The sequence below is a fragment of the Lethenteron reissneri genome, chromosome 19 (genome assembly GCF_015708825.2).
Source record: "Lethenteron reissneri isolate LAM-NWPU_2019-01 chromosome 19, ASM1570882v1, whole genome shotgun sequence".
NCBI lineage: Eukaryota > Metazoa > Chordata > Hyperoartia > Petromyzontiformes > Petromyzontidae > Lethenteron > Lethenteron reissneri.
Genome location: NC_083797.1, coordinates 14,931,761 through 14,956,555, shown reverse-complemented (window position 1 = coordinate 14,956,555; position 24,795 = coordinate 14,931,761).

Genomic DNA, 24,795 nt, shown 5'->3' with positions numbered 1-24,795 from the left:
GGTGAGACATGGAGAGTGGTGAGGCGTGGAGAGTGGTGAGGCGTGGAGAGTGGTGAGTCGTGGAGAGTGGAGAGGCGTGGAGAGTGGTGAGGCGTGGAGAGTGGTGAGGCGTGGAGAATGGTGAGGCGTGGAGAGTGGTGAGACGTGGAGAGTGGTGAGGCTTGGAGAGTGGTGATGCGTGAAAGTGGTGAGGCGTGGAGAGTGGTGAGACGTGGAGAGTGGTGAGGCGTGGAGAGTGGTGAGGCGTGGAGAGTGGTGAGACGTGGAGAGTGGTGAGGCGTGGAGAGTGGTGAGACGTGGAGAGTGGTGAGACGTGGAGAGTGGTGAGACGTGGAGAGTGGTGAGACATGGAGAGTGGTGAGTGATGGAGAGTGGTGAGTGATGGAGAGTGGTGAGTCATGGATAGTGGTGAGGCATGGAGAGTGGTGAGACATGGAGAGTGGTGAGTGATGGAGAGTGGTGAGTGATGGAGAGTGGTGAGACATGGAGAGTGGTGAGTGATGGAGAGTGGTGAGACATGGAGAGTGGTGAGACATGGAGAGTGGTGAGTGATGGAGAGTGGTGAGTGATGGAGAGTGGTGAGACATGGAGAGTGGTGAGTGATGGAGAGTGGTGAGTGATGGAGAGTGGTGAGTGATGGAGAGTGGTGAGACATGGAGAGTGGTGAGACATGGAGAGTGGTGAGTGATGGAGAGTGGTGAGTGATGGAGAATGGTGAGGCATGGAGAGTGGTGAGTGATGGAGAGTGGTGAGGCGTGGAGAGTGGTGAGGCGTGGAGAGTGGTGAGGCATGGAGAGTGGTGAGGCGTGGTAAGACATGGAGAGTGGTGAGGTGTGGAGAGTGGTGAGGCGTGGAGAGTGGTGAGGCATGGAGAGTGGTGAGGCGTGGTAAGACATGGAGAGTGGTGAGGCGTGGAGAGTGGTGATGCATGGAGAGTGGTGAGGCATGGAGAGTGGTGAGACATGGAGAGTGGTGAGTGATGGAGAGTGGTGAGTGATGGAGAGTGGTGAGTCATGGAGAGTGGTAAGACATGGAGAATGGTGAGGCATGGAGAGCGGTGAGGCGTGGAGAGTGGTGAGACGTGGAGAGTGGTGAGACGTGGAGAGTGGTGAGGCGTGGAGAGTGGTGAGGCGTGGAGAGTGGTGAGACGTGGAGAGTGGTGAGGCGTGGAGAGTGGTGAGGCGTGGAGAGTGGTGAGTGATGGAGAGTGGTGAGTGATGGAGAGTGGTGAGTGATGGAGAGTGGTGAGGCATGGAGAGTGGTGAGACATGGAGAGTGGTGAGTGATGGAGAGTGGTGAGGCATGGAGAGTGGTGAGACATGGAGAGTGGTGAGTGATGGAGAGTTGTGAGACATGGAGAGTGGTGAGACATGGAGAGTGGTGAGTGATGGAGAGTGGTGAGGCATGGGGAGTGGTGAGGCGTGGTGCGGCGTGGAGAGTGGTGAGGCGTGGAGAGTGGTGAGGCGTGGAGAGTGGTGAGGCGTGGAGAGTGGTGAGACGTGGAGAGTGGTGAGTGATGGAGAGTGGTGAGGCATGGAGAGTGGTGAGACATGGAGAGTGGTGAGACGTGGAGAGTGGTGAGACGTGGAGAGTGGTGAGACGTGGAGAGTGGTGAGACGTGGAGAGTGGTGAGTGATGGAGAGTGGTGAGTGATGGAGAGTGGTGAGTGATGGAGAGTGGTGAGGCGTGAAGAGTGGTGAGACGTGGAGAGTGGTGAGACGTGGAGAGTGGTGAGTGATGGAGAGTGGTGAGTGATGGAGAGTGGTGAGGGATGGAGAGTGGTGAGGCATCGAGAGTGGTGAGACATGGAGAGTGGTGAGACATGGAGAGTGGTGAGTGATGGAGAGTGGTGAGGCATGGAGAGTGGTGACACATGGAGAGTGGTGAGTGATGGAGAGTGGTGAGGCATGGAGAGTGGTGAGGCGTGGAGAGTGGTGAGGCGTGGAGAGTGGTGAGGCGTGGAGAGTGGTGAGGCGTGGAAAGTGGTGACTCGTGGAGAGTGGTGACGCGTGGAGAGTGGTGAGGCGTGGAGAGTGGTGAGGCGTGGAGAGTGGTGAGGCGTGGAGAGTGGTGAGGCGTGGAGAGTGGTGAGACGTGGAGAGTGGTGAGACGTGGAGAGTGGTGAGGCGTGGAGAGTGGTGAGGCGTGGAGAGTGGTGAGGCGTGGAGAGTGGTGAGGCGTGGAGAGTGGTGAGACGTGGAGAGTGGTGAGGCGTGGAGAGTGGTGAGACGTGGAGAGTGGTGAGGCGTGGAGAGTGGTGAGGCGTGGAGAGTGGTGAGGTGTGGAGAGTGGTGATGCGTGGAGAGTGGTGAGGTGTGGAGAGTGGTGAGACGTGGAGAGTGGTGAGGCGTGGAGAGTGGTGATGCGTGGAGAGTGGTGAGGCGTGGAGAGTGGTGAGACATGGAGAGTGGTGAGTGATGGAGAGTTGTGAGTGATGGTGAGTGATGGAGAGTGGTGAGTGATGGAGAGTGGTGAGACATGGAGAGTGGTGAGGCGTGGAGAGTGGTGAGTCGTGGAGAGTGGTGAGGCGTGGAGAGTGGTGATGCGTGGAGAGTGGTGAGGCGTGGAGAGTGGTGAGACATGGAGAGTGGTGAGTGATGGAGAGTGGTGAGTGATGGAGAGTGGTGAGACATGGAGAGTGGTGAGAAATGGAGAGTGGTGAGTGATGGAGAGTGGTGAGTGATGGAGAGTGGTGAGGCATGGAGAGTGGTGAGGCGTGGAGAGCGGTGAGACATGGAGAGTGGTGAGGCGTGGTGAGACGTGGAGAGTGGTGAGGCGTGGAGAGTGGTGAGGCATGGAGAGTGGTGATGCATGGAGAGTGGTGAGGCATGGAGAGTGGTGAGACATGGAGAGTGGTGAGTGATGGAGAGTGGTGAGTGATGGAGAGTGGTGAGTCATGGAGAGTGGTGAGGCATGGGGAGTGGTAAGACATGGAGAGCGGTGAGGCATGGAGAGCGGTTAGGCGTGGACAGTGGTGAGTGATGGAGAGTGGTTAGTGATGGAGAGTGGTGAGGCATGGAGAGTTGTGATGCATGGAGAGTGGTGAGGCATGGAGAGTGGTGAGACATGGAGAGTGGTGAGTGATGGAGAGTGGTGAGTGATGGAGAGTGGTGAAACATGGAGAGTGGTGAGTGATGGAGAGTGGTGAGGCATGGAGAGTGGTGAGACATGGAGAGTGGTGAGTGATGTAGAGTGGTGAGTGATGTAGAGTGGTGAGGCATGGAGAGTGGTGAGGCATGGAGAGTGGTGAGTGATGTAGAGTTGTGAGACATGGAGAGTGGTGAGACATGGAGAGTGGTGAGGCATGGGGAGTGGTGAGGCATGGTGAGGCGTGGAGAGTGGTGAGGCGTGGAGAGTGGTGAGGCGTGGAGAGTGGTGAGGCGTGGAGAGTGGTGAGGCGTGGAGAGTGGTGAGTGATGGAGAGTGGTGAGTAATGGAGAGTGGTGAGTGATGGAGAGTGGTGAGTGATGGAGAGTGGTGAGTGATGGAGAGTGGTGAGTGATGGAGAGTGGTGAGACATGGAGAGTGGTGAGACGTGGAGAGTGGTGAGACGTGGAGAGTGGTGAGTGGTGGAGAGTGGTGAGTGATGGAGAGTGGTGAGTGATGGAGAGTGGTGAGTGATGGAGAGTGGTGAGGCGTGAAGAGTGGTGAGACGTGGAGAGTGGTGAGACGTGGAGAGTGGTGAGTGGTGGAGAGTGGTGAGTGATGGAGAGTGGTGAGTGATGGAGAGTGGTGAGTCATGGAGAGTGATGAGTGATGGAGAGTGGTGAGACGTGGAGAGTGGTGAGACATGGAGAGTGGTGAGACATGGAGAGTGATGAGTGATGGTGAGTGATGGAGAGTGGTGAGTGATGGAGAGTGGTGAGTGATGGAGAGTGGTGAGTGATGGAGAGTGGTGAGACATGGAGAGTGGTGAGACGTGGAGAGTGGTGAGACGTGGAGAGTGGTGAGTGGTGGAGAGTGGTGAGTGATGGAGAGTGGTGAGTGATGGAGAGTGGTGAGTGATGGAGAGTGGTGAGGCGTGGAGAGTGGTGAGGCGTGGAGAGTGGTGAGTCGTGGAGAGTGGTGAGGCGTGGAGAGTGGTGAGGCGTGGAGAGTGGTGAGGCGTGGAGAGTGGTGAGGCGTGGAGAGTGGTGAGGCGTGGAGAGTGGTGATGCGTGGAGAGTGGTGAGGCGTGGAGAGTGGTGAGGCGTGGAGAGTGGTGAGGCGTGGAGAGTGGTGAGACGTGGAGAGTGGTGAGGCGTGGAGAGTGGTGAGGCGTGGAGAGTGGTGAGACGTGGAGAGTGGTGAGACGTGGAGAGTGGTGAGACATGGAGAGTGGTGAGTGATGGAGAGTGGTGAGTGATGGAGAGTGGTGAGTGATGGAGAGTGGTGAGTGATGGAGAGTGGTGAGTGATGGAGAGTGGTGAGTCATGGAGAGTGGTGAGTCATGGAGAGTGGTGAGGCATGGAGAGTGGTGAGACATGGAGAGTGGTGAGTGATGGAGAGTGGTGAGACATGGAGAGTTGTGATGCATGGAGAGTGGTGAGACATGGAGAGTTGTGATGCATGGAGAGTGGTGAGACATGGAGAGTGGTGAGACATGGAGAGTGGTGAGTGATGGAGAGTGGTGAGTGATGGAGAGTGGCGAAACATGGAGAGTGGTGAGTGATGGAGAGTGGTGAGTGATGGAGAGTGGTGAGTGATGGAGAGTGGTGAGACATGGAGAGTGGTGAGACATGGAGAGTGGTGAGTGATGGAGAGTGGTGAGTGATGGAGAATGGTGAGGCATGGAGAGTGGTGAGTGATGGAGAGTGGTGAGGCGTGGAGAGTGGTGAGGCATGGGGAGTGGTGAGGCATGGTGAGGCGTGGAGAGTGGTGAGGCGTGGAGAGTGGTGAGACGTGGAGAGTGGTGAGTGATGGAGAGTGGTGAGTGATGTAGAGTGGTGAGTGATGGAGAGTGGTGAGTGATGGAGAGTGGTGAGACATGGCGAGTGGTGAGACGTGGAGAGTGGTGAGACGTGGAGAGTGGTGAGTGGTGGAGAGTGGTGAGTGATGGAGAGTGGTGAGTGATGGAGAGTGGTGAGTGATGGAGAGTGGTGAGGCGTGAAGAGTGGTGAGACGTGGAGAGTGGTGAGACGTAGAGAGTGGTGAGTGGTGGAGAGTGGTGAGTGATGGAGAGTGGTGAGTGATGGAGAGTGGTGAGTCATTGAGAGTGATGAGTGATGGAGAGTGGTGAGACGTGGAGAGTGGTGAGACATGGAGAGTGGTGAGACATGGAGAGTGGTGAGTGATGGTGAGTGATGAGTGATGGTGAGTGATGGAGAGTGGTGAGTGATGGAGAGTGGTGAGACGTGGAGAGTGGTGAGGCGTGGAGAGTGGTGAGGCGTGGAGAGTGGTGAGGCGTGGAGAGTGGTGAGGCGTGGAGAGTGGTGAGGCGTGGAGAATGGTGAGGCGTGGAGAGTGGTGAGACGTGGAGAGTGGTGAGGCGTGGAGAGTGGTGAGGCGTGGAGAGTGGTGATGCGTGGAGAGTGGTGAGGCGTGGAGAGTGGTGAGTCGTGGAGAGTGGTGAGGCGTGGAGAGTGGTGAGGCGTGGAGAGTGGTGAGACGTGGAGAGTGGTGAGGCGTGGAGAGTGGTGAGACGTGGAGAGTGGTGAGACGTGGAGAGTAGTGAGACGTGGAGAGTGGTGAGACATGGAGAGTGGTGAGACATGGAGAGTGGTGAGTGATGGAGAGTGGTGAGTGATGGAGAGTGGTGAGTCATGGAGAGTGGTGAGACATGGAGAGTGGTGAGGCATGGAGAGTGGTGAGACATGGAGAGTGGTGAGTGATGGAGAGTGGTGAGTGATGGAGAGTGGTGAGACATGGAGAGTGGTGAGTGATGGAGAGTGGTGAGACATGGAGAGTGGTGAGACATGGAGAGTGGTGAGTGATGGAGAGTGGTGAGTGATGGAGAGTGGTGAGACATGGAGAGTGGTGAGTGATGGAGAGTGGTGAGTGATGGAGAGTGGTGAGTGATGGAGAGTGGTGAGTGATGGAGAGTGGTGAGACATGGAGAGTGGTGAGACATGGAGAGTGGTGAGTGATGGAGAGTGGTGAGTGATGGAGAATGGTGAGGCATGGAGAGTGGTGCGTGATGGAGAGTGGTGAGGCGTGGAGAGTGGTGAGGCGTGGAGAGTGGTGAGGCATGAAGAGTGGTGAGGCGTGGTGAGACATGGAGAGTGGTGAGGTGTGGAGAGTGGTGAGGCGTGGAGAGTGGTGAGGCGTGGAGAGTGGTGATGCATGGAGAGTGGTGAGGCATGGAGAGTGGTGAGACATGGAGAGTGGTGAGTGATGGAGAGTGGTGAGTCATGGAGAGTGGTAAGACATGGAGAGTGGTGAGGCGTGGAGAGTGGTGAGGCGTGGAGAGTGGTGAGTGATGGAGAGTGGTGAGTGATGGAGAGTGGTGAGGCATGGGGAGTGGTGAGACATGGAGAGTGGTGAGTGATGGAGAGTGGTGAGACGTGGAGAGTGGTGAGACATGGAGAGTGGTGAGACATGGAGAGTGGTGAGTGATGGTGAGTGATGGAGAGTGGTGAGTGATGGAGAGTGGTGAGACGTGGAGAGTGGTGAGGCGTGGAGAGTGGTGAGGCGTGGAGAGTGGTGAGGCGTGGAGAGTGGTGAGGCGTGGAGAGTGGTGAGGCGTGGAGAGTGGTGAGGCGTGGAGAGTGGTGAGGCGTGGAGAGTGGTGAGGCGTGGAGAGTGGTGAGACGTGGAGAGTGGTGAGGCGTGGAGAGTGGTGAGGCGTGGAGAGTGGTGATGCGTGGAGAGTGGTGAGGCGTGGAGAGTGGTGAGGCATGGAGAGTGGTGAGGCGTGGTGAGACATGGAGAGTGGTGAGACGTGGAGAGTGGTGAGACGTGGAGAGTAGTGAGACGTGGAGAGTGGTGAGACATGGAGAGTGGTGAGACGTGGAGAGTGGTGAGGCGTGGAGAGTGGTGAGGCGTGGAGAGTGGTGAGGCATGAAGAGTGGTGAGGCGTGGTGAGACATGGAGAGTGGTGAGGTGTGGAGAGTGGTGAGGCGTGGAGAGTGGTGAGGCGTGGAGAGTGGTGATGCATGGAGAGTGGTGAGGCATGGAGAGTGGTGAGACATGGAGAGTGGTGAGTGATGGAGAGTGGTGAGTCATGGAGAGTGGTAAGACATGGAGAGTGGTGAGGCGTGGAGAGCGGTGAGGCGTGGAGAGTGGTGAGTGATGGAGAGTGGTTAGTGATGGAGAGTGGTGAGGCATGGGGAGTGGTGAGACATGGAGAGTGGTGAGTGATGGAGAGTGGTGAGACGTGGAGAGTGGTGAGACATGGAGAGTGGTGAGACATGGAGAGTGGTGAGTGATGGTGAGTGATGGAGAGTGGTGAGTGATGGAGAGTGGTGAGACGTGGAGAGTGGTGAGGCGTGGAGAGTGGTGAGGCGTGGAGAGTGGTGAGGCGTGGAGAGTGGTGAGGCGTGGAGAGTGGTGAGGCGTGGAGAGTGGTGAGGCGTGGAGAGTGGTGAGGCGTGGAGAATGGTGAGGCGTGGAGAGTGGTGAGACGTGGAGAGTGGTGAGGCGGGGAGAGTGGTGAGGCGTGGAGAGTGGTGATGCGTGGAGAGTGGTGAGGCGTGGAGAGTGGTGAGGCATGGAGAGTGGTGAGGCGTGGTGAGACATGGAGAGTGGTGAGACGTGGAGAGTGGTGAGACGTGGAGAGTAGTGAGACGTGGAGAGTGGTGAGACATGGAGAGTGGTGAGACATGGAGAGTGGTGAGTGATGGAGAGTGGTGAGTGATGGAGAGTGGTTAGACATGGAGAGTGGTGAGGCATGGAGAGTGGTGAGACATGGAGAGTGGTGAGTGATGGAGAGTGGTGAGTGATGGAGAGTGGTGAGACATGGAGAGTGGTGAGTGATGGAGAGTGGTGAGACATGGAGAGTGGTGAGACATGGAGAGTGGTGAGTGATGGAGAGTGGTGAGTGATGGAGAGTGGTGAGACATGGAGAGTGGTGAGTGATGGAGAGTGGTGAGTGATGGAGAGTGGTGAGTGATGGAGAGTGGTGAGTGATGGAGAGTGGTGAGACATGGAGAGTGGTGAGACATGGAGAGTGGTGAGTGATGGAGAGTGGTGAGTGATGGAGAATGGTGAGGCATGGAGAGTGGTGCGTGATGGAGAGTGGTGAGGCGTGGAGAGTGGTGAGGCGTGGAGAGTGGTGAGGCATGGAGAGTGGTGAGGCGTGGAGAGTGGTGAGGTGTGGAGAGTGGTGAGGTGTGGAGAGTGGTGATGCATGGAGAGTGGTGAGGCGTGGAGAGTGGTGAGGCGTGGAGAGTGGTGAGACATGGAGAGTGGTGAGTGATGGAGAGTGGTGAGTGATGGAGAATGGTGAGGCATGGAGAGTGGTGCGTGATGGAGAATGGTGAGGCATGGAGAGTGGTGCGTGATGGAGAGTGGTGAGGCGTGGTGAGACATGGAGAGTGGTGAGGTGTGGAGAGTGGTGAGGCGTGGAGAGTGGTGAGGCGTGGAGAGTGGTGATGCATGGAGAGTGGTGAGGCATGGAGAGTGGTGAGACATGGAGAGTGGTGAGTGATGGAGAGTGGTGAGTCATGGAGAGTGGTAAGACATGGAGAGTGGTGAGGCGTGGAGAGCGGTGAGGCGTGGAGAGTGGTGAGTGATGGAGAGTGGTTAGTGATGGAGAGTGGTGAGGCATGGGGAGTGGTGAGACGTGGAGAGTGGTAAGGCGTGGAGAGTGGTTAGACGTGGAGAGTGGTGAGGCGTGGAGAGTGGTGAGGCGTGGAGAGTGGTGAGACGTGGAGAGTGGTGAGACGTGGAGAGTGGTGAGGCGTGGAGAGTGGTGAGGCGTGGAGAGTGGTGAGGCGTGGAGAGTGGTTAGTGATGGAGAGTGGTGAGTGATGGAGAGTGGTGAGACGTGGAGAGTGGTAAGGCGTGGAGAGTGGTTAGACGTGGAGAGTGGTGAGGCGTGGAGAGTGGTGAGGCGTGGAGAGTGGTGAGACGTGGAGAGTGGTGAGACGTGGAGAGTGGTGAGGCGTGGAGAGTGGTGAGGCGTGGAGAGTGGTGAGTGATGGAGAGTGGTGAGTGATGGAGAGTGGTGAGTGATGGAGAGTGGTGAGGCATGGAGAGTGGTGAGACATGGAGAGTGGTGAGTGATGGAGAGTGGTGAGGCATGGGGAGTGGTGAGGCGTGGTGCGGCGTGTAGAGTGGTGAGGCGTGGAGAGTGGTGAGGCGTGGAGAGTGGTGAGGCGTGGAGAGTGATGAGACGTGGAGAGTGGTGAGTGATGGAGAGTGGTGAGGCATGGAGAGTGGTGAGACATGGAGAGTGGTGAGACGTGGAGAGTGGTGAGACGTGGAGAGTGGTGAGCGGTGGAGAGTGGTGAGTGATGGAGAGTGGTGAGTGATGGAGAGTGGTGAGTGATGGAGAGTGGTGAGGCGTGAAGAGTGGTGAGACGTGGAGAGTGGTGAGACGTGGTGAGTGGTGAGTGATGGAGAGTGGTGAGTGATGGAGAGTGGTGAGGCATGGAGAGTGGTGAGGCATCGAGAGTGGTGAGACATGGAGAGTGGTGAGACATGGTGAGTGGTGACTGATGGAGAGTGGTGAGTGATGGAGAGTGGTGAGGCATGGAGAGTGGTGACACATGGAGAGTGGTGAGTGATGGAGAGTGGTGAGGCATGGAGAGTGGTGAGGCATGGAGAGTGGTGAGTGATGGAGAATTGTGAGACATGGAGAGTGGTGAGACATGGAGAGTGGTGAGTGATGGAGAGTGGTGAGGCATGGAGAGTGGTGAGGCGTGGAGAGTGATGAGGCGTGGAGAGTGGTGAGGCGTAGAGAGTGGTGAGGCATTGGGAGCGTTGAGGCATGGAGCACACAAGGGGGCAGTATCGTTGTAAGAGCCATAGCCGGTTTAGTTTTCACTCCCTTTTGTTTGGTTACAACAAGCAAATAACGGAACAGCCTATGAAGGTTTGCACGGCACACAAGAGGGTGGGTGGCCAGCACCATGCCCAGCCACCTTTGTCTCCCCAGTGGCGATGTTTACAAACGCTGAACCAGGTATTCATTTGAAGCTGAGTCGACCTAAGGGGGAGGCCCAGGACCAGTTCAGATAATCGTCACTGGTGTTGGCCATGAGAGAGAATTGAACTCAGGTCGCCAGGTTCGAAATGCAGCGCGCTAACCACTACACTAGCTCTCCCCTGCCCAGTGCTCCCTATGCACCCCACACGCACACATCGTGTGTGCGTGTGGTCTGGGGGAGCGATGGTCGTCGTGGTTATCTCACTTTGTTACAAACCCGGTGACCTTAGTTCGATTCTTGGTAAGCATCAGTGGTGGTCCTGGGTCTCCCCTAGGTCAACTCGGTATTGCTTGAATATCTGGTATGGTGATTAAACATCGGCGCTGCAGAGACAAAGGCAGCTGGGCATGGTTCTGACCACACCATGCTCTTGGCCAGCATTAATAGGCACTCGCTAACATCACTTGCTCCAACAGACCAAATAAGGCAATGCGTGGAATCTGTGTTTGTCATTGTGTGTGTGTGAATTGAGCGGTGGTGGTTAGTGCCCTACTCTATTAACTCGGGGAAACCTGAGTTTCATCTCCGTCCATGATGAACATCATAGGAATCAAATCGTCCTCTGCTGGCCTCACCGAACGATATCTGAATATGGCTCGGGGGCCCAGCAGGGCCACGGTCAAGGGGCTATTGAGAGTCGCGCGACTAATCCCTCCGCGCCCGTGTCGCCGGCAGACGCGGTGTGGCTGGTGCTGGGCTGCGATGGCGATGGCTTCGTCCCCGTCGCGTTCCAGCACGAGCAGGAGGTGCTCGTGCGCGAGGGCCGCGCTCCGAAGCCGCCTGCCGAGGAGCCGCCCGCCGAGGAGCTGCGCGCCACGCACGCCGCCCCGCACGAGAACGCGACGGGGTAGTCGCCGCCCCCGCCGCCACCGTCCCCCTCCTCCTCCTCCTGCTCCTCACCAGCGTCGCCCGGGCGGCTCCCGTTCGGTCCGCTGGTGCCGCTGCGGGCGGGAGACGTTAGCTTCTGTGGCCGGGGGCTCCGCCTGCTGTTGCTGCTGCGGGGAGGATTCCACGGCGTGGTTGAGCTCAGGGCTGCGCCCTCGACCCCCGGGATAGCTCGGCGTCACCGGTTGAGTCCATCCGTCGCCCTCGCCTGCGGTCGACGTTCATTGTTTTTACCGCAGCTCGTTGAGCGGCCAGCAAGGAAACGGCGTGACTATCGGATGTTGTTAGCGGTAGCGGACGACACATTTCTTGAGTAAGGTTGGTATTATGAACTCTTTTTATGAAGGCCAGGTGAGGCCCACTGAACTATAGAGCTCTTTTTCAGATGTGACCTGGACACAAATGATAGCTCAAAGAAGTGGCTTATCACGTGTACATTTATAGCAGCCAAATGCTCTTAAACGCATGTTGATTAAATCTAGATTTGAAGTTTTTGTGACTGCAAGGATCCATACTCTCTTGTCTAAATATCGAGTTCAAATCGGAATAATCTTATTCTCTCTGAGATGAGTGATAGGCTCGCTTTAAACAAAATCCGTTTAGAGTTCGGTGAAGACACAGCAGCACATGTGAGTGTGAAAGCGATGGGTATTACCTTGTTGTCGCAGCATCTCTTGAGGAAGGTTAGCATCTCGATGAGCTGTGACTTATTGTCTCGTTATCTGTTAAAAACTCTAACAGATAAGTTAAATTCCTCCCCGTAGAGGGTATTAATTCTAGATTTGAAGTTTTCGTGACTGAAAGGATCTATACTCTTTGGTTTTTTCGGTAAAGTCACGTAGGTAAAAATATAAAAGAAATTAAAATGAAAACTAAATAAAATTAAATCGCGACGTTTCGGAAGCAACACAAGCAACCGTCATCAGGTGTTGACTGCTCCAGCAAAATTACTGAGGCGTCTGAAGAGATTTATTATGAGACAACGTGTTTATATAGGGTGTTAGGGGGGGAGGAGTCAAGGGGTCGGGGGGGGGGGGCCTGTGGAAAGCAGTGTGCACGGTTGTCCACCGGATTAGCATGAGTTAAGCCGATAGATAACCATATATATTCGTTTGTGATGTCAGGGGAGGGGAGTTTGTGCACATGTGCAGTGCCTGCCCGACGAGTGATGGTGGTGTATCAGGCTGGGAGTAAAAAACTGGAAGAAATGGATATGGCTGTACAATTATAAGGCAGTTAAAGTTTGACTTGGTTGATGACATCTTTCCAATGATTGCTTAATTTAACACCATCCTCTCGGTTGAAGTTATGTCCATGTTTGTATATCTGGTTGGCTTCATGGACAAATCTTTGGTAGTATCCGGGAGGTTTGCAGAGTACTTTGGTATCAGAGAAAACAATATCATGAGAACCCGCTGTGTTGAAACAATGATCAGCTACGGCCGAAGAATTCGTTCTGCCGTGTTTCAAATCTGATTTGTGCTCGCGAATTCGGTCAGAAATATGTCGTTTCGTCTCCCCGATATAGCAGTCACCACAGGTACAACTCAATTTGTAAACACCGGGGTACTGTAAGTCAGGAATGACATCCTTTATGGATGGGATCAGATTACGGATTTTGTGTACTGCATTGAATCGGACCTGGATCTTGTGTTTGTTTAGAATTTTGGAAATCTTTTTGGTAACGCCTGCTATGTATGGCAATGTGATGATTTTGATCGGAGTTTCAGGGGGTTGTTTCTGCATGGTGGGAGAAACAGCTTGGCGGATAGCACGGTCAGAGTATCCGTTCATCTTGAGGGCCAGATGTACATGTTTTAATTCATTGGCCAGGTGGTGTTGGTCAGAGATGCAGTGGGCCCTATGGTAGAGTGTTTTGATGAGGGAATTATTTTGAGCCGGGTGGTGGTGGGAATCAGGCTTCAAGTAAGAATCTGTGGGGGTGGCCTTCAAGTAAACAGAATGTCCCAAAGAGCCATCGGGCCTCCTCTCAAACAGAACATCCAGGAATGGTAGTTTGCCACATTTCTCAATGGTAAATTTGATTGATGGGTGTCTGGAATTGATGTGGTCTAGGAATTGGTTCAATGCTGGGAGGCCATGTGGCCAAATGACGAAAGTGTCATCCACATATCTCTTCCACAGGGAAGGACGAAGGGTGGCTGTCTGGATGGCATCTGATTCAAATTTCTCCATGAAAACATTGACTATCGCTGGTGACAAGGGGGAACCCATAGGGGTACCCTCATTTTGTTTGTAGAAGGTACCATTTCAGGTGAAGTACGTGTTGGTGAGGCAGTGCCTAACCAGCGCAGGGACATCAGGGTTCAGTCCATGTTGGACCAAGTCTTCAATTATTGTAATGGTGTCAGGCACTGGAACCTTGGTGAACAGAGAGACCACATCAAAGCTGACGAGGACATCGTCAGGAGACAGTACAATGCCCTTGACCATAGAAACCAAGTGAGTTGAGTTAAGTACTGCTGATGTGGTCTTGCCAGTGAAGGGAAGCAGAGTATCCGATAAAAAACGGGCTAGCTTGTAGGTAGGTGAGTTGATCGTGGACACGTGGGCTGTAGTGGGGTACCTTCTTTATGGATCTTGGGAAGACCATAGAATCTGGGAGGTCTTGCAGCCGAGGGTTTTAGAGAGGGCCGTTTGATTGGTTCGATTAGGGAAGTCGAACTAGTGCTTATCTTGTTGGTTTTTGTCATTAGGCTGTTAGTCGGATCACTTTTAATTTTGGAGTAACTACCATCATTGAGTAGGTCCTGGATTTTGTTGTTGTATGAGTTTTTATCCATGATGACAGTAGCATTGCCCTTGTCGGCCGAGAGGATGACTATATCATCCCTCTCTTCAGAAGGGCTGACGCCGAGGTTTATTTTGGGGCTTACGCCTAACTTCTTATTGCTCCCGCCTACACTCCCGGCTATTCTATTCTCCCACCCCAGGAAAGGGTACTGGGAGTCCATAACACTCCCTTAACTCTGCGGGCTCTTCTCCCTGACTTGCCGAGGGATAATCCAACCCTGGTCAGTCGGGAACAGAGCCACTTTTAGTCCCCCTGTTCGATTCCCATACCCTGGGTCCCACACCTAGCCTTCACCTTCCTCCGACTCCTACGACGACCCCCCTTACGTCACGGGTCCCCCCTTAAATACCCCATGGGGACATCCCGTCACCGTACCGGAGGCGAGCGTGACATGACGTCACTTACTAATCCTCAACACTAGTACCGTTTTCAGATTGTCCGAAATTGGGATGTTACTCTGATTAATAACGATCTTGTTAACATCCAGCTTTGTGATATGTGGTTCTGGCTTCTTCTTTGATAGGAGGTTGAATTTAGCGATCAGGTTAGCTTTACATTTGGCTGACAGTGAATCAGCAGAGGCAGCTGTCATGTTGTCAACACGGTTCCAATCGGAAGGGGACATTTTTTGTGTTAACATTACATGTGATTGTAAGAGAGTCTTGTCTAAATATCGAGTTCAAATCGGAATAATCTTATTCTCTCTGAGATGAGTGATAGGCTCGCTTTAAACAAATCCGTTTAGAATTCGGTGAAGACACAGCAGCACATGTGAGTGTGAAAGCGATGGGTATTACCTTGTTGTCGCAGCATCTCTTGAGGAAGGTTAGCATCTCGATGAGCTGTGACTTATTGTCTCGTTATCTGTTAAAAACTCTTAACAGATAAGTTAAATTCCTCCCCGTAGAGGGTATTAATTCTAGATTTGAAGTTTTCGTGACTGAAAGGATCTATACTCTTTGGTTTTTTCGGTAAAGTCACGTAGGTAAAAAAGAAAAAAATAATTAAAATGAAAACAAATAAAATTAAATCACGACGTTTCGGAAGCAACACAAGCAACAGTCATCAGGTGTTGACTGCTCCAGCAAAATTACTGAGCCGTCTGAAGAGTGATAATACGAGACAACGTGTTTATATAGGGTGTTAGGAGGGGAGGAGTCAAGGGGTTGGGGGGGGGGCTGTGGCAAGCAGTGTACACGTTTTCCACCAGATTAGCATGAGTTAAGCCGATAGATAACCATCTATATTCTTTTGTGATGTCAGGGGAGGGGAGTTTGTGCACATGTGTAATAACTCTGGTCCAGACACGACTTGACTTTTGGTGAGTTTATTCGGTTACTCCTTCCAGCCTTTCTCTGCTCCACACTCCCCACTCCTCTCTCCGCTCCCTACCCGCTGCTGGCTGGCAGCGTGAAGGGGAGAGGGAGAGAGGCTGCTACAACCGCCACGTGGCTGAGGTCGGACCACCCGTCTGCGTGGCCTCACCCGTTCACACCCTGGCTCGAAGACCACGTGTCACCTCTCTCCCACCCCTCTTATACCCTGGGTCACGTGATACCCCCAGCCAATCCACAGCCACCACGCTAGAACCTTCCAGGGCGCTGTTCAGCCCTCGGGGCTCCGCCCCTGGCTCGACTCCGCTGTGGCTGAGCTGACAGCTCATCACCCACGCCCCGGTATATCGTCACATTACACATGTGCCATGCCTGCCCGACGAGTGTTCGTGGTGTATCAGGCTGGGAGTAAAAAACTGGAAGAAATGGATATGGCTGTACAATTATAAGGCAGTTTGACTTGGTTGATGACATTTTTCCAATGATTGCTTAATTTAAAACCATCCTCTCAGTTAAAATTCCTCGTCGGTTGACGAGGCATTTGGATATTTCGAAATCGGTATTTTCGTGCCAACCTTTTCCGGGTTAAGTGGCCCGTCCACTACCACTGGATGACACAGTCAACGAGATTCTCTGGGGTAACCGGCTTGGCGTCGCTCTGTTGTCCGGAACCAAAGACGAACATAGAATGGGGGTCAATCATACCAGGACCCCCAAGCTGGTTTAAGCATACCGTACGAACTTGGCATGCGGTACCGGTTTGACGACACTCTGATGTTGGGTACCAAGGACAAACAGAGAATGGGGGTCTATGGGACCAGGATCCCCAGGCTGGTTTACGCCGTTTTCTGGTGCCACAAGAATATAATCCATTTCAACCAGCAAAATCCTACTGGTGTAATCATCAGTAAAACGCCATAATCAGGTTTCTTTGCCAAGCAGGCATGATAAAGGTGCCGGTTGCCTCGAACCGGTCATTTGACGTAATATCCAAAGCTGTCGTCTCCCTGTTGCCATGCACCAGTGGCAACCGAAGGAGGAGTCTTTAAGAACCAGGACTCTTAGACTGGTGTAATCCATCGGGAATCCAGCCTTCTCAAGCTGATCCATGTATCGATGCCGCAGGTTTACTTCATCCAGTTGCAATGCATCTTAGGCAACAAGGAGTGGAGTCTGTAACCACCAGGACTCCTCAACTGGTATATTCCATCATGGATCCAGCCCCCACGAGCTGAACCCAGGAAAGATTTCATCTCCCAGTTACCGGGTTCGGGGTCGGGTTAGGGGTCGGATTAGGGGTCGGGGTAGGGGTCGAGTACAGAGTCAGTGAATATCAGGACTCAGGGGACGGGGAAGGGGACGGGGTGGGGGACGGGGTGGGGGATGGGGTCAGTGAATACCAGGACTCAGTTACTAGGGTAGGGGACGGGGTCGGGTACAGAGTGAAATATAGCCATTACCCTGTCGCCAGCAGGGACATCAAACTGGGATCACACCACTTGCCAGACAGTGTCTATGGCTGGTCATAGATTGTGTAATTTCCACAGAACATCCTCAGGATGTCAAGAGAGAAAAGCAATGTTCTGCGAGAAATCATCTTCGCCAGGACAGAAATTTGGGAGCTGGTCAGGTCCAGGGAGGTTAACACCTCATTGTTCTCAAGAGGCCACTTTCCTCTTGCCCCTACCGGGAATCCATATAATGTGATCCTATTGGCTTTCGTAAGCTATTTGACCTGGTCACGCAGGGGGGTGTAATATGCAACCTCATCAGCGGCCGCTTCGGACAAGGTTTTACTCGAGAGCTCGAACCGGATGGTGACATCAATGACAAGCGCTTCTTCACCCCTTGTGAACACGAGGTCTGGTTTCCGTAGTTCTCCGGTATCAGATCTGAGGCGTGGCTCTTTGTAAACTCACCAGCCCAGACGCGTCGCTTCATTTGCAAGGATGTCGCTAATCTTATTATGCCGCGCAATCCTTCCTTTCTGGACGGCAGGACATTGACCAAGAATGTGCGAGAGAGACTCCAGTCTGGAAGAGCATTTCCTGCAGGAGCGTAGGGCACCCTCTCTGCCCCTGTTCAAGCTCTCTCTTGTTGGGTATAGATTAGATATTAATTGCAACGCAGCACTATAGTAACACTGTTTGAGGCCACCTCGTGTCCCCAGCCACGTATTACTAACTTTGTCCTGTGCAAAGTTTTCGACACCCACTCCTTGCACTGGTTTCTCGCACCATTTCTGGAATTCAAGCAGCCACCAGTTACATGCTTTAGGGTACACTGGCTCTATGGAAGTCAGGTCTGTGAAAATGAACGGAGGAAATGCGTCACATTCAACCCCCGCCCGTATCCACAGGTTCTTGAACTCTTCCTCCACGCCCTGCGAGGACACTATACTACGCACCATAGAGTCTGAGGAGTTGGCAATGCGCTGCAGCCTTCTCACCTGAATGGAAGGGATCATATTTTCCAATTTCATGATGGCATGGCATCCATCTCGAGCTCTGGCACACAGCAGCCTGTCGCATGTAGAAGCTGGAAGATGAAGCCAACCCTTAACCTCGTTTCTTATTGCTTGGTCCATATTTCGCAAAGTGGACGGTTTGCAATCTGCATGGTCACCTGGATATATTAATCTGGAGAGGGCGTAGGCATTGAGAAGCTCCACCTTCTGAGTCGGTTTCAGAGGCGCCTCATAAATTTTTGAAATCCAGCTCTTTAGTTGGACAGTCAAGTCTGGCAGTAGAATGCCAGTCCAAGAGTTGATTTTCATGCCAAGGTATTTCGCAGATTCATCAGGCTTAACCATGTGGACTCGCACCTCTGCTATGGTTCACGGGTTAGTTGTTCACCGTATATGAATCTTTCCTGGGGTTCAGCATGAAACCCTGACATTTACTGGCTTGAATCTCCAGCCCTGATAGTCTGAAAAAGGATTCAAGGATGGTGATATTGGTGGCCATTCCCTCCCATGAGTCACTCATCAACACCAGGTTATCTGCAAACGCAAGCGAGGTCACACGATCAGTTTCAATCGGGTACCCAACTCCGTGCATTTCCAAGGCACATAAGAGAGGGTCCATTGCAAAATTAAATAGCAGAGTGAGACACTGGATCACCCTGCTTTACACCAACTCGGATGTTGATTTCAGGACTCGAGATATCATTATTTTTAAAAGAGGTCGTGCACTGATCATAGGCGTTTTGAATGATATTAATCAGGTGTTCGTCCACTTTCTTGTGCCTTAGTACCCATAGAATGTGGGCATGGGACACAGTCGAATGTGGGCATGGGACACAGTCAAATGCCTTAGCCACATCAATGAATACTACTGCCAACGGTTTGTACGTTTTCTTGGCATGTTTCATAAGGTCTTGGAGTACCTTCAGGTTTTCTGAGCAGCATGGTGTAGCAATAAACCCACGTTGTTGTGGGTTTAGTGGACAGGCATGTTCTAGGCACACAGTGAGGATCCTGGAGGACAATCTCAGGATTATGGAGCCAATCGTTATCGGTCTCCAGTTTCCCAGCTTCTTCAGCAAATCCTCATTCATAACCTTGGGGATAAGAATAGACTTTTTCTTTTTCAGGTCTCTGGGAATTACGCCTGTAACCAACCAAGCATTGAACAGGGCTGCCAGTATCCGTCCCTCTGGATCTGCAGCGACGATTGCAGCCCTAGTCAAGCCATCTGGTCCTGGTGCCGAGGATGGTTTAATGGCACGAATGCCTGCCACGACCTCTTCCATCGAAATAAGTGATTCAAAGCGATCATTGTTCGCCAAATTCAAATACTTAAATTGGTCCAGGCCATTGAAAGGCAACACCTTCTCCCACTTATCACGGTAAAAAAACGTAAATTTCTGTGATAGGAATCCGGCACTTCTGTTGTTCCATGCCATCAAGGATCAAAGAGGCCAATTGAGAGCGGTTCTTGAAAAACAGCTTCTGATGTTTCATGTAGCTGCCTCTCTTTTCCGCTCTCGTTTTCATCCATGACCTTGCAGGCATCACCCTGGGTCTGATACAATCTTTCTTGGTTTTTGAACAAATACTTTAGATTTTTCCCGATCTTATCGGTCGAAGAATGAACTCTGTTGCATTGTCAACGAGGGCATCCTGCTGACCTTCACCCTGTAACCAGGCCCTTATCACCTCAACTGCTGGCTTTTCAAGTCCGATAGACTCATTCATAAGCATCTCCACTGCTAGAACGAGTTTGGCCCTAGCACCCGACGTAATATCTGGTGAGGGTGACAAGGTCTCGAGGAGCCCGGAGACAATGTTTCGAGTCTGTGGCTTGAGAGCCCCCATCTTTTTGATAAGGCATTGTCTCTTATCCGACATTTGCTTATTGGTCTTTGGTTCAAGCACTGCTGCAACAAGTTTATTAATGTTCTTTTTCCCCTGAAACTGCAATTCTAATCGGGCCAGCTGTTTCTCTTCCACCAGTCACCAGCAGCTCCGATGTGCCCCTTTCTGCGAGGTATCCTTCATCACTGCTTTAATCATCTCTTCATTTCGCACTGTTGGGTGTGCATGCCTCTTGTGCTGCGAAAGGCCAATTAAAGACCCAAAGCGTGACTGGCAACACTCACAACCCCACGGTAGGCTTTCATCGCTTAACTTTCTTCCCCCACATTTGGGGACATGGCAAGATATTGAATGGTAGTTTGAATTAGTCTTGTCACACTTTGAGCACTTAAACACAAGCGGTGTTTCTCTGTGTTTGATGATAAAGTGCGCTACAAGATTAGACGCTTTGCCCAGATGTTGTTTGCAGATATCGCAGATAGTCTCCGAACGAGGTAGAAGAACCGTGACAGATCCCTTCTTGGTGTCAACAGGATACTTTTCAAGCACGGGTTCCTCTACCGACAGATCAAGGAGGGGCTCGTCTGTACTGTCGTCGTCTTCCATCGGGTCCTCAGGCTCGAATAGACTGCCGATTTGCTCATAATAATCCCAATTCACCTCTTCCTTATTCAAGGAAGAGTTATGGAAAGTGATGGATGGTATCATGGTCATTTCCTGACTCAGTTTGGACATCTTAGGTTTAGCAACTTCAGATGCCCAGTGGACATCGTCATCCTGTGTCTGGGTTGATACCGAGACAAACAAGAACTTCATGGGACGCTGTCGCCATGAGCTCTCGTTGTTTTTCCAGGCCTCGTGCCAACTGGCTTAAGAACTTTAATTTTTCTTTCAGAAGAGGTTTTTGTGGCCTCGAGTAATCCTGCACACCGGCCTGAGTGCAGGATAGGAGATGGAATCGGTGCATTAACCTTGTTGGCCATCGTCAAGAGAATTAACTCTAGACAATGTTACCGGCGGGACCACGTGGAGGTCAAGGACACTATGACTCTTGTTCCTTTCCCACGGGAACGCACCTAAGCTTCACCCTTAAGAGAGTCATAGTTACTCCCGGATACTACCAAAGATTTGTCCATGAAGCCATCCAGATATACAAACATAGACACAACTTCAACGGAGAGGATGGTTTTAAATTAAGCAATCATTGGAAAGATGTCATCAACCAAGTCAAACTTTAACTGCCTTATAATTGTACAGCCATATCCATTTCTTCCAGTTTTTTTACTCCCAGCCTGATACACCACCATTACTCGTCGGGTAGGCATGGCACATGTGTACAAACTCCCCTCCCCTGACATCATCTATTGGCTTAACTCATGCTAATCCGGTGGACTCCCCCCCCCCCAACACCCTATATAAACACTAGCGGTAAGTACCCGGCGTTGCTCGGGCGAAAAAGGCAGACACACACATGAACTTACACACAGACATGGACCCACACACATAGAAACCCATCGACTTACACGCACACAAACACATGGACTCACACACACAGACATCGACTTTAGGGACACATGTAGTTTCTGCACACGAACATTATAATTGTAATATTAGGCAACTTATTAGTTTCATAATAGTAAACAATGAAGCAGAGTTGTTATGTGCACACAAACATTATCATTGTAATATTTGTAAACTTATTTGTTTAATAATAGTAATAAACCTCAGTTATTCGCGAAAGATTAAATAAAATTGTACTTTACATTGGCGTGGCGACGCCTCGTCCCGTGCAGAGCCCGCGGCCTTGCCTAGATTGGCAAGCCGGAGGAGGTGAGACATTGCCAGGCTGCGGGCTGGGCCGCTACCCCCGCCCCCCCCCACCATCCTCCCGCCCGAAGCAGAATAATACTATGTAAGCGCTTTAATAATATTAAATTAATATCTAAGGACTTTATAGCAGTAACTGCACGCATTGGCGGGGGGGGGGGGAAGAGGACATGACACTGTGAAGAGAAATCGGCAGCGTGATGTGTATATTCCATGTTAAACGCGTAAAATAAAATGTCCCCCGTGAGCTGGAGCGAACGCGCATGACTTGGCAGGGTCCGCCCCGCCCAGGCAATTGTCGTGAGTTGGTACGGTCGATGTCGCGCAATAAGTAAATAATAAAAATAAGAATGCCACTAATTCGTTAATTAAACGACTTGAAATTTTACGGACGTGAAAACGCAATAGCCTATTCCCACCACGGGGCTTAGGGCGTGCCGGCTGGCAAATTATTTAGGCCTTAAACCCCACTGTCCGAGAGCCAAATCCCCCGCAAGCGCGCGCGTGGAGACTTTTATAGGTAAAAAGAAAGAAAAGATTTTGTCTCGTATTAACTCTCTTCCGACGCCTCAGTAATGTTGCTGGAGCAGTCAACACCTGATGACGGTTGCTTGTGTTGCTTCCGACACGTCGTGATTAAATTTTATTTTGATTTTAATTTATTTTATATTTTTTACCTTCCACATTTAGAATCAACGCATGTTGATTCTAAATGTGGAAGGAAAACCTGTAGAACCTGATGTAAAATTCACACGAACACGGGGAGAACACGCAAACTCCAAATATACAGGTGTCAGGGTTGTAAACGAACCCACGACCTCCTGTATACCCGGCGAGGTAGTTAACATCTCACCACCATGGCGCCCTGTTGTAGGAAGTTGGGGACAAGGAGACGAGGTGAGGGCATTACAAAGTAGAGCCGTGCGAGGAGTGAAGCATAAATATAAGTGAACTGACCTGCAGTGTGGTGAGTGGGTGGTTGGGTGAGTGGGTGGGTGGGTGGTTGAGTGAGTTGGGTGGGTGGGTGGTTGTGTGGGTGGATGGTTGGGTGAGTGGGTGGTTGTGTGGATGGGTGGTTGGGTGAGTGGGTGGGTGGGTGAGGTGGATGGGTGGATGGTTGTGTGGGTGGGTGGTTGTGTGGGTGGGTTGTTGTGTGGATGGGCGGTTGGGTGAGTGGGTGGGTGAGTGAGTGAGTTGGGTGAGTGGTTGGTTGGTTGATTGAGATGTTGAGACCTGCCGTGTGGTGAGTGGGTGGTTGGTTGGGTGAGTGGGTGGGTGGTTGGGTGAGTGAGTGAGTTGTGTGGGTGGCTGGTTGGGTGAGTGGGTGGTTGTGTGAGTGGGTGGTTGGGTGAGTGGGTGGTTGGGTGAGTGAGATGTTGAGACCTGCAGTGTGCTGGTTGAACGCAGTGTAGATGAGATAAAATGGTCTGGATGGCTGAACCCTTAACCCGGCTGGAGGAATCACCGAGTGGAGTTCACGGAAACAGTAACCCAGGTAGTAGTAGCAGCGATATAAGAGTGATAAGGAGGTGACTGACCACTGGTGAGCGAATTAGAATGATCGCAATCGGCACAATAGCCCAGCCGGGCCGGTCGTGCTCACACACGCGTGATGGAAGCCCTGCAGGAAGCCCCTCGGCAGACTCCAGCAACTTCACCGCGTCTACTTCAGATGCCAACGGGGCCGTGGATGTGAATAGCTGGCGGTCGCGCATCTCGAACATTCACCACCGTTGCGCCTCCACACGGGAACTTATTCGACAATCGCGAACAGGAGACATCGGCAACATTGCACCCGTGGTGCTGCTCCGCGTTGGTTACGCGAGGCCACACGACGGCGGTGTGCGCGGGGGTGGGGGGAGGTCACCGTAAGCCGCGGCGCGCTAACCAAGTCTGGCCCCAACAGCTTGGGCAAGGCAGCTCAAACCACAGCAAAACAACAACACAACAGTCTCAATAAAATTGCACGTTCAAATTGAACTACAGGCAGTCCTAGACTTAAGACGACCCGACTTATGAACAACCGCACTTACGAATCAACTTCCGTGAGATGTGTGTGCGTGTGTGCGCCCCCGCGTGTGTGTGTGGGGAGCGGTGGTTCCACGGTTAGCGCACTCCCCTGGGTCGACTCAGCCTCAAATGAATACCTGGTGCGGTGTGTGAACATCACCACTGGGGAGACAAAGGCGGTCGGGTGTGGTGCTGGCCACCCACCCTGGCGTGTGCTGTGCCGGCCTTCATAAGCGCTGCTCGCTTATAGCACTTGCCCTGTAAGTCCGTAAAGGCTACACGGGGGATCGTTGGTGTGTGTGTGTGCGTGCCCACGTGTGTGCGTGTGTGCCCCACTGTGTGTGCGTGCCAGCGTGTGTGCCCCCCACCCCCACCGTGTGCGCGTGCAATTGTGACGACTCATTGCGCCCCTTCCGACAGGCGAGCCAGCATGAGGGCTCGAGGTAAGACGAAAATAAATTCTAGATTTGAAGCTTTCGTGACTGCAAGGATTCATATTCTTAGGTTTTTTCGGTAAAGTCACGTAGGTAAAAAAATTAATAAAAGTAAAATAACCAACACCACCTGGCCAGTGAATTAAGACATGTACATCGGGCCCTCAGGAGGAACGGATACTCTGACCGCACCATCCGCCAAGCTGTTTCTCCCACCATACAGAAACAGCCACATGAAATTCCGACCAAAACTATCACGTTACCATACATAGCAGGCGTGACCAAAAAGATCTCCAAAATTCTAAACAACATAAGATCCAAGTCCGATTCAGTACAGTGCATAAAATCCGTGATCTGATTCCATCTGTGAAGGATGTTGTTCCTGACTTACAGTATCCTGGAGTCTACAAACTGAGTTGCAGTTGTGGTGATTGCTACATTGGAGAAACGAAACGTCATGTTTCTGATCGTGTCCGCGAGCACAAGTCAGATCTGAAACACGGCAGAACTGATTCTTTGGCCGTTGCCGATCATTGCTACAACTCGGTGGGCTCTCATGAAATTGTCTTTTCTGAGACCAAGGTGCTCTGCAAACCTCCTGGCTACCATCAAAGGTTTGTACACGAAGCCATACAAATATACAAACACAGACATAATTTCAACCGTGATGATGGTTACAAACTGAGTAATCATTGGAAAGATGTGATTAACCATGCAAAAAAAAAAGATTTAACTACACTTATTTGGACCATCTTATTTGACAGACAACTATTACAGGTTATTGATAGACAGCCAGTTTTGTTTTACCAGGTTTAGTTTTTTCGTTTTTCACACTTTTGTTATGTAGGCTAGGCGTAGTCACAAACCGCACCTCTCCATAACAAAGGCTCAGTCTTTTGTTATGCATTCTATTCTTAGTCTTAAGCCTCACCTTACCATATTAATAAAAAGTGTGCCGTACTTGGCCCTTCCCCTCTTCAACCATTATATATACGGAGTGGTAGCTCTTGTAATCTCTCATTTACTTGATACAGCTGTCGTGGCTGTGACGGTTCCACCTGAAGACGGAAGCTTGTGTTGCCTCCGAAACGTCGTTATTTTT